The sequence below is a fragment of the Pinus tabuliformis genome, chromosome 9 (assembly GCF_031772625.1).
Source record: "Pinus tabuliformis cultivar Carrire ecotype Pingquan chromosome 9, CPIR1, whole genome shotgun sequence".
Classification (NCBI taxonomy): domain Eukaryota; kingdom Viridiplantae; phylum Streptophyta; class Pinopsida; order Pinales; family Pinaceae; genus Pinus; species Pinus tabuliformis.
This window is the reverse complement of record NC_142307.1, coordinates 584221803-584231110: the sequence shown is the minus strand read 5'-3', so window position 1 is coordinate 584231110 and position 9308 is coordinate 584221803.

The window sequence follows — 9308 nt, the reverse complement described above, 5'->3', positions numbered from 1 at the left end:
TGCCCCACGTATAAACACATTAGATCTCAGTTTCACAATCTTCAACACTGACCTTCCTAGCCTTTTACAATGTCAAAATTATAGTGAGCTCGGGAGGCTTCTCTCCAAGCTTTTTGAGCATAGGAATAAAATCTTAAATCAAAATAAATAATTTGTTTCTTTAGGTCTGATAGACCATTGTTTCATCTCAGCAGACGTTAACCATCATCATCATCATCATCATCAATAATTAAATATTTTATATCGATATTATAAATTATTTATCAATTTATATAATAATATTATGTAAGAATAATTAATTTATATAATATTATTTGTTAGAGTTGACCTATTCAATATACATTTGGTTGAAAACTAGATTAATTATCAATTTATATAATAATATTAAAAAAATAATTTTTTAATCCAATGTGATTAATCTCAAAGGCTCATTTCTGCATTTGAGGATCTTTTAAGTTTTCAAAATCATGCTCCCCACATTATCCCTTAGCATGTTTAGATTTTTACGCATAAAGTTTCCAACTAGGAACCTTTACACCATCCAATGCCTTAACAAAATACCTTGTCACCAATAGAAACATTAATATTTGTTTTTTAAAAATTTAATTTTAAAAACTTAAAAATATAATTTAAAATATAATTAAATTAAAATATTTTAAAGATAACAAAATTTACATTCTAAAACATATTGGAAATCGGTGAAATTTTAATTTTTTTTTTTTAAATCATAAATAATTAATAATATAAATGTGTTAATGTGGAGTTCATTAATTTAGTCATATTTCTACAAAATGATTAATGAAATTTTTACATTTTTATACATACATTTTAAACTAAATTGACATATAACTATTAATAAAAATTTCAACTATTATACTAAATATTTTCCATTTTTCACCTATTTATTAACCTTTATATTCTATTATAATAAAATCATAGTAGAAAATAATAATACTCTTCATTAGAGTTGTCTTTAGTGAGGTTTTTTGGATGTTTTTCAGGTGGGTTTTTTGGATCTAATTTCTCTAAAATTACATAGGAATTTATTGAAATCACAACCTTGATAGGTAACCTCTGCATAATCAAAGTGCACTAGGAGTTTTTTAGTGTGCTGAATCCATATATATATAGTAAAAAAAAAACCAGTTTAAATAACACAAATCAAGATTTCACCTCAATTTTTTCCACAGGATTCGGGCACCAAAAAGTCCAAAATATAGTAGTAAATAAAACTGCATATATATATATATATATATATATATATATATATATATATATATATATATATATATATATATATAAACTTAAAAATTATTATAAATAGATAAATATTAGGATTTAAGATTAAAAAAGCTTTTTTTGAAACTCTAGTTGTTATTGGTATTTTACATGGATGTATATCCAAAAAAATTTGGAGGAAGATTGAAGAAATCCAAAAGTAGTTTATACACTAGAACCTTAAGATTAAAGGAAATACTCGCTACCATGTCCACCTGCAAGCCTTACCCCATTGAAAGGGCAATTTACCAGGAATCTTATGTATAAGAAGAAATTATACAACATGAATGCGAAGAGGTTCCTACAATTGCTTCTAGCTCTACCCAAAACCCCCACCGTCTACTCCAACTGGGGAGGCATAAAGATGCATAAGGATTCCTAATCATGGTTGGGTCATTGGGAAATAAAGGAAGAGATCATCTTGTAGAACCCATAAAATATTAAAAATATTGTTACTTCCAAATTTAAGGAGAAATTATGGGACAACGAAGAGCTCGAAGGAAAAAGAAAACTAAGATATTATACGGAGGTGATTAACCCCAATCTAAAAAACCAAAATTGTTTTTCTATATTGACTAGTGTTAAAAAGGAAATGAACATTGCCAAGATAATAACAAATCCTCATCAACTTCAGAGTGAAACTAAACATCCTTCAATTCCCAAAATCCCATAGGATGAATGGGCTTCACATATGGGATCCTAAGAGGGTTGAAGATGAAAAACATTTTTTCTTCAATTTTCCATTTCATACTCACACTCAATCTAATCTTCAAAATATTTGTCACACTACTAATCTTCTTGATTTTTTAAATCAATAAAACTATGTTTATTTTGGAATTCTTCTCAAACTTATTTTTTATTATAAAAATAAAATGTTAAAGAATACCTTCTTAAGGTTCGGTAAACCATATAGGTATTAATGGATGTTCTTCTTCATCATTAGGGTCATGATCATCATATATTACTCATATATATATTATATATATATATATATATATATATATATATATATATATATATATATATATATATATATATATATATATATATATATATATATATATATATATATATATATATTATTTCCTTCTACATATAGAGAAATTAGTAGATTTGTGATTGATGTAACTAGGAAAGACACACAAAAAGACACACCCTCAAAAAGCAAGGGATATAAAGAGCATGATGTAGTTCTCTGTTAAGGGAATTTATATTTATAACTATATGTGACCATAAAAAATGCATCATAATTAGCTAATTAATTTTAATTATTTCCTTAAATATATCGAATAATATCTCCCTAACTATCTCCTATGATCTATCCATTATTTCATTCATGATTTTTTCAACAATATTCATCTCTATATTTGCTAGATTTTCTCCACCTCAATGCAGGACTCTATCAATCAATTTGTTTTTGATCACTATTAGTCTAGCATTGACCAATGCAAATTATAATATTTAGCTTTGAAAAAGGAATATTTATCTTTCAATATTATTGAAGAAATTATTTTCCAAGCATTTAATTGGACCATAAATTGAAGGTCTTATTGTAGCCTTTTTACACTAAAATTCCTTGTGGATAATTGCCTCATATTTTTTTGCCATAATTTTTAAATGCAGTTGCAATATTTATGCCATGATTTTTAGATATTTGTGGAATAAGTTTTCATTATTAAGTTTCATAGGAAAACCATCTAAAATTAAATTCTTCGAAAATAGCTCAGACTCACATAAATGACATATTTACCATCAAGTATTTGTATAAAAAATATATAGGACCAAGATGTAAATATATATACTTACCAAGAGTAACTTCCCACCCTTATTTATGTGCCTTTCAACACTTTAACAAGTAGGAGACTTAGTTGTGGTTACTACCTACCAAAAAAGTCTGCAAGTTCTTTCCCCTTCACAGACAATTAATTTTTCCACTTCATATATTAATTTGAAAATTTTCTAAAAGCATAATTTCCACTTGAATAGCAGGGACTACCCTACCCTGGACCACTTTCTCTTACATAGACTTTCTATAATATGCATACACTATTAAAATATTCATAATATCATCCATTAAAAATTACAAATAGGTACTACTTTTTTATGTCTCCTCTTTAACGAGAATTCTTCATTAAATTAGTCCTTTATCATTATTTGCCTTTGTTGTCCTTTTTCTTCATCTTTAATAGTTATTTGGTCTTCTTCCTTCTTGATCTTCTCTACTATCATCTTGTACCTACATAAATATTAGTTGAAGTACATATGAAAGAATCACCATCTGCTAGAATAAAGGGGTTGTCAGTCATTATATCCACTAGTTCTCTAGAAAACTTATTCTCATACATGCTTCATCAACCATTCTTCCATAAAAATTTGCATACATATCCCTCTTACTCTATATCACCACTCTCATTTTCATCGTCCTGAATCTCCTGGGTTCCTGAATCAATTGTAACCTTGATGTCGATGCTCCTACATCATACTCCCTAGGAAAAAAAATCTTCATAGATACACATCCATGGGTCCTCTATCTCTTGCAAAATTTTTCCTCATAGTTATCTTTTCTTTTTCATATCCTCAATCATCATTTTATTCCTACACAAGACCCTTTTTCTTTACTTGAAATCTACCTAATTGCCTCCTCACTAAGGTCGACGACTCTGTTAGGTGTAGACTACATCAAATCAATGGTTCTACACACATATAGATTCTCTCTTAATGATTTGAGATCCTCTTTTAGTTTATTCTTACCACAATAACACATGATGAAAAATCTTTTACATTAGTGATTTTTTACCTTGAACATTATCGACTCGGGTACACACAAGTTCAAAAGTTTTTAATCTCTAACCAATATCATTATAAAATGACATTATCCATTAAACATTTCTTAGGGATGTATTCCTTCAAGTATTTATTGTATATACCTCTCAACCCACACACAAAATACTTTTATTTATAACTCACTTTATTTTCTTCTTCACTGTTAACCATGCTTCTATTTCTTTTCTTTTTTTTCCATCTTTTGTCACTTCATCCTTTTTCTTTCCTACATCATTATCCACTTTTCTTTCATATTTTTTCATATGCGATTTGTAAATTTTTGTGAACATTCCACTCAACAATTCATCACAACAAATCTCACAAATTGTACTTAAAAATCTAAAATCTACACCACAAGGGTTTATTTCTCTTTACATTTTTATATATTACTGATTACTGTGTATGCATGCTAATTATAATTATGAAAAAAATAGGGAACAATGAAATAAAAATTGATAAATTGTGATTAACACAAAATATATCTTGGGAAACCCTTTTGGGAGAAAACCTAGTTGGAAGTTGAGGTAGCTTTGCTCTCTTTATCTGAATAGAAAATGGTTGCAAGTACAAAGAAGGCATGTGGCTTGTGGGCTACCACAACGCAAAAATAGTATATGCGTGCTCTCTCCCTGTCCCTCTTAGTTATTCTATTTGTCTATACAACAAAATGCACTTGAAAAGAATGGAGCCCCTTTTCCTCCTAGTGGCCCATTTATAACATAACCTAATAGCCAAGTAGTAGTTAGGTTTGACTCCTTTAAATCTTAACCAAAGTTGCAATATGGACTATTCTAGAGTCTTATTCATCATTATCACGTGCCTAGCATATCTTCCATGATTAAATGGGGATGACGTGGAATCCCCTCGAATTATGTTCGTGAAAACAAGAAGGTCAACTTCCAAGTGGCATAAATTTTCCATATGGACTCCAACCAAGATGATTCTTGCATTGTTGGAAAGGTATTTGTGTGTACAATAGGAGAAAAGAGTGTAGCACCAAGGTGTCAAAGTTTTACCCGCTAAAAAACACTCTTTGATGCCTGAAAATGCTCCAAGAAGATTTCAGGCGCTAATTTCCCAAATTGGGTCTCGCAAATAAAAATGGTCCTATCAGATGATTCCTCCACTTTTTCCATGCTAAAGTAATTGATGTGGATGAAAAACAATATAATTATCAAATATGAATCACTCCCATTTTTTGAGACTTTTAGTCCTAAAATGCTTCCAGTGAATGAGGTGAGGAGATTTATCCTCCACCATCTCTCGTGTGTGCCATTTAGATTTGGCTAGAAATTCTCCTTTCAACCCAATCTGTTAAAGTTTGTTTTGTCCCTATCTTATAGTTTTAAGCCTTTTCTACAAAACTATATCTTTTGTCATCTATAACTTACTTGGGGGCTATAAGTACTGTAGTGGCTAGTGATATATACTGATTATTGTCTCCTTACCCATTAGATAATGCTTCCACTTCTTCACAGATTGCACCATTTCATAAACCTCCTTATCAAAAGTAGGGTAGTTAAAAACTGCCCCATGAACTAATTTAGAATGGTAGCATACAAGCCTTCCCCCCACATCAATATCGCTCCCATAACATACTCACTAGGATCTATCTCCACTTGAGAGGGCTTATCCAAGTTTGGTAGTGCAAGAACTAGTGCTTGACTAATGTTCTTCTTTAACTCATCAAATGCCCTTTGTTTACCCTTTCCCCACTAGAAACTCTTGCCACTTATTAGTATGGTACGGAGTAATGGTGTTAACACTAAAAGTGAGGCTATGAATTTTCTCAAGTATTGTGTCAACCCAACAAAACTCCTAACCTCAAAAACATTAGTAGGCACGAACAATTTTATGATGGCCTCCATCTTGGCAGGATCTATTTTTGTCTCTCCTCCACCCATCACATACCCTATATACACCAGATACTACTGTTAAAACTCACGCTTCTTGATATTTTCTAGAAATTGGTGCTTATTTAATGTCTCCAACACCTGCGTCAAAGCTGAGATGTGCTCATCCTAGGTAGCACTATATACCAGTATATATTCCAAATATAAAATAACAAATGAATCTATAAAATTGTGCATCATATCATTCATTACCGTCATAAACATAGTTGGTACATTGCATAGACCAAATGGCTTGACTACCCACTCATACAAACCTTGCCTGGTTTTGAAGGCATTATCCAAGTATCTTATTCTCTGACTCGAAATTATTGATATCTACACTTTAAGTCCACCTTGGCGAAGTACTTCACTTACTACAACTAATTCAACAAATCATCAATCTTGGGTAGGGGGTACCTATTCTTGAGTGTGATTTTATTCAATGTAATGTAATTAATACACATCCACCAAGTACCATTCTATTTGGAACTATGATGATGGTTGACCCACATGGTGGTGTACTTAGTCGAATGACACCCCATTCTAGTAGTTTTTTCAATTGTTTCTTCACCTCACTTGCTTCTATAACAAACTAACTGTACAACCCAATTTTTAGCGAGGGAGCCGTTGAAATATTTGGATCTTATGCTCTGCTTCCCTATTGGGTGGTAGCCCTTTAGGATCCTAGAACACATCCCTATAAGCCTATAGTAACTCTTCCAGTTGTTTTTTATGTTTCTTAGTACACCCCTCTAAGGATGCATTTGCACTTGTTAACTCTTTTACAAGATGATTCTCTCTTAAAAACAATAAAGCAAACTTCTTGCCAGAAATGATCATTTTCTTGAATTTGTTGGCATTTGTTGGTGAAAATTTTAACTTTCCTTTGTGCACATTTATGGTGAATGATTTTCCATCATTGGTGAGCTGGTATTGTTGGCTGTACACATGAATATTGCATATTACATGTACATGTAGGGACTTCCAAACACCACTCCACATATATCAAAGGGAACTACATCTAATTCTACCTCATTAATAAAATAAACACAGATAACTAATATAATTTTGCATTGTCTTGTTACCTTTAACTATGCTTCCTTATTTACTAATCCCAATTCTTGGATGACCACAAACTTCCAATGAAAATTTATATACTAGCTTTACTGAAATGAGATTTGCATGTGATCTTGAGTGAAAGAGCATAATATGTATCTTCCTTACTTGTATCTTTATGTGGAAGAGTTTGGTCATTTCTTTCTCTTCCTTTTGCTAAAGGCTATTGAGTTTTCTATAATTTCAAAAATGATTCCTCTAGATACATTAGAACCAAAATTTAATACACTTACATTCTAAAAGCACAGATGGATCATCTCAATGCACTAGAACACCAAATTAATAAGCTTACATGCTAGGAAATAAGCTCTTTAGGTGAACAATATGATGAATTATCTTCCAAACACATAATGGCCAACCCCACCATAATTGTCAAAAAGGGAGTCCACAACAACAATATTCAATTTCCAATGGTTTAAAGCATGTTTTCAACGTAAAAAACCAACATTATTCCCAATACTTTCTTGAGTTTTGCTAAATCTATTTTTTCTACTTTGATTTTGTTTAACTGTAATATGTATACATTCACTCAAATAACATATTTAAACCAAACACTATTAATATTGTTTATCTTACTATATAAAATTTATATTAAAGTATTTTTTGCTACAAAATATAGAATTTAAATTTTTTTAAGGAGGGTGGATATCCTCTGGCTATATGTATATATATTATATAAGAAATATAACTTTACTTATTATTAAAATATTTATATATAATGAATAAAATATTTATATTTATATTTTAATATATATTTATATTTTATTATTAATATGTATACAATATGTTAGATTTTCCTATTAATCAATTGTGTGTATCTTTGTATTTATATATTTTCCCTGTGCCATAATTTTTTTAGCCTCTTTAGAGGCAAGATCCTTCTATTGCGATAATTGAAGATGATTCTCTCTTTTTGGTAGTGATACTACATCTCTGCCAACAAAGGAGTTGAGATATCCAAAACTGATGACTCTAACTTTGGTATGCAAATTTTAATTGGAAGTGATTTCGAAAGCATTCTTCCTTAACCTTTTGTTTCTCAAGATGTTATATTTAAGTGACAGAGGGCTACAATTATTGCCAAGATCATTGTGGAAACTAAAACAATTTGAATTGTAGTCCTTATTTTTTCTCGTTGCTAAGGAAAATAGGTAAGGGCTAACCACCAAGGGTTCAATTTGTGGAGAGTGGTTGTTGAGGGAGGGAAGGTCGAACAATGAAGCCTAGCCTACTAAGACTCTTATTCCTACATCTTGGCCCAAATTTCTTGATTGTGTCCTCATCCTCTATTGTTGTTGTTGTCGTCATCATGTGGAAGCTCTATATTCGTTGGGGTTCAGGACTTCGTTGCAGTTTTGCTCAGTGTGTCTTCTGCTACTCGAGGTCACCACTACCTTGTTTCTAGTTACTGTCAATGTAGATCGGACGGTTGTGTGGTGAACCTTGTCTACTTAACTCTCCTATTCATGCCTCTTGGCCTCCCTTTCTCGACTATGACCCTTCCTTTGCAATTTTCATCTATGTCGCCATGTGGAAGTTTTGTCCATGTGAGGGTTCAGGACTTCACTATGGTTTTGCTTATTATGTCCTTACTTCTCAAGATCATTACCACCTTATTTCTGGTTTTCGTCGTTGTACATTTCTTTGGTGAAAGTTCATCGATATGACTATTGGGTCGTGGCCATGGGATTTGGAGTCTTGTCACCTGTTTTTCATTATCACATCCCTATGTTGGGTATTGATCCTACGAGATATTTTATGGGTGTATTATCCCTAGTTCTACCTCCGGTGTTGGTTTTTGGGGTCTAAACATTTTTTATTTGTGGGTCAGCCACCTTTTCACATCATTTATAGCTCCCACTTGGGATTTTTGTAGGCCTGCATTCCTTGGGGTTTTAGTTGGTCGGGCAGGCGTGCCCAAAATTTTTAAATCTCTTTGTGATGTGCTATGGTGCTCGCTGACCCTAGGGTTTTATACAATGAATTGTCTTCTTCATATCTTGTTGGTTGGAGCATCTTCCAATGGTGCTAGAATGATGTGTGGATGGTCATTGTTGTGGTATATATTGTGCTCCTTTTGGGGTTTATTCGAGGGGTTTGTGAACCCTATATCTTGTTATCAATCATATGTAATTATGATTATACTAGAACATATGTTATATGCATGCTTATGTAAACATATTTTTAATAAATAGAAAG